The sequence below is a fragment of the Notamacropus eugenii genome, chromosome 5 (genome assembly GCF_028372415.1).
Source record: "Notamacropus eugenii isolate mMacEug1 chromosome 5, mMacEug1.pri_v2, whole genome shotgun sequence".
Classification (NCBI taxonomy): domain Eukaryota; kingdom Metazoa; phylum Chordata; class Mammalia; order Diprotodontia; family Macropodidae; genus Notamacropus; species Notamacropus eugenii.
The window spans coordinates 78,668,012-78,669,797 of record NC_092876.1 but is presented as its reverse complement, the minus strand read 5'-3'; positions in this window follow the sequence as shown (position 1 = coordinate 78,669,797).

Here is a 1,786-nt window from a genome sequence, read left to right as displayed (position 1 = left end):
TCTCTCACTGCCCTGAGCCAGCCCAGAAGGCGGGGCTGGGCTCTGTGAACTTGGAGCAGGAGGGGATTGGCTGAGGTGGGGTCAGTGTCACTTGAGAGGACTGGGAAGAGGGGGTCCTTGTTTGACCAGCAGGGTGGGAACCCTGGCTTGGGGGTTTCCTCAGCGGGATCCCAGAAAACTGGAGAAGGCACACAGGCTCAGATGAGAGGAAACTAGGTTAAGAATCTAGCCCAAGTGACAATCTGGCAAGGCGATCCATCCCTCTGTTCCTCAGTTTCCTCATCCTTAAACAGACAGAACTGATCCTGTCTGAAAGAACCTTTCAGAAAGAGCTCCTGGTTGGCACCAGAAGGTCTGCATTTGAATTCTAATTGAAACTTATTACTGGCATGACCTTGGGCAAGTCACTTACTTAATTTCTTGGAGCCTTGATGAGTCACTCAGTCAATCAGCAAGCATTTAAATGCTTATTTCACTGTGCTAAACACCAGAAATACAAAGGAAGGCACAACCAGTCCCTGTCCTCAAGTAGCTCATATCCTAGCGGGCAAGACAACTTGTGAAAAATTGTATAGACAAGATTTATACAGAGTAAATGGAAGGGAATCTCAGAAGGGAGGACCAAGCAATCGGAAGACCTTGAAAACTCTGTTCAAGAAGGTGGGATTTGAATTGAGTCTTTATATATATATATAATACATACATACATACATACATACATACATACATACATACATACATATATATATTAAAATTTATTTATTTTCAGTGTTCCACAATCACTACCATACAGCCGGGATTTTTTTCTTTCCCTTCCTCACTTTCCCTCCCTCCCTCCCCCCTCCCTCCCCGAAACAGCATATAATTTTATATAGGCTCTACACATGCATTCCTATTAAATACATTTTCACCATAGTCATGTTGTATAGAAGAATTGAAATGAATGGGAGAAATCATATAACAAACCAAAACGTAATACAAAAGAAAATGATCTGCTACAATCTGTGATCCAATTTCATAGTTCTTTCTCTGGATGTGGAAGGCATTTTGCCTTAAAAGGCCATTGAGAAGTTTTTAAGTCCTTGCATTGCAATGAAGCTCTAAGTCTTACAGAAAAATTCCTCTCACACTGTGGTTGTTGCTGTGTACAAAGTTCTCCTGGTTCTGCTCCTTTCACTCAGCATCAGTTCATATAAGTCTTTCCAGGCCTCTCTGAAGTCTTCCTGTTCATCATTTCTTACAGTAGTATTTCATTACATTCATATACCACAATTTATTTAGCCATTCCCCAATTGATGGGCATCCCCTTGATTTCCAGTTTTTGGCCACCACAAAGAGTGCGGCTATAAATATTTTTGTATACATGGGATCCTTTTCCATTTTTATGATCTCTTTGGGATACAGTTCTAGAAGTGATATTGCTGGGTCAAAAGGTATGCACATTTTTGTAGCCCTTTGGGCATAGTTCCAAATTGCTCTCCAGAATGATTGGATCAGCTCACAGCTCCACCAACAATGAATTAGTGTTCTAACTCTCCCACGTCTTCTCCAACATTTATCATCTTCCTGTTCTGTCATGTTAGCCAATATGATAGGTGTGATGTGGTATCTCAGAGTTGTTTTGATTTGCATCTCTCTAATCAATAGTGATTTACTACTGGCATGACCTTGGGCATTTTTTTTCATATGACTATAGATATCTTTTTTTCACATGACTATAGATATTTTTTTCATATGACTATAGATAACTTTTTTCATATGACTATATATATCTTTAATTTCTTCC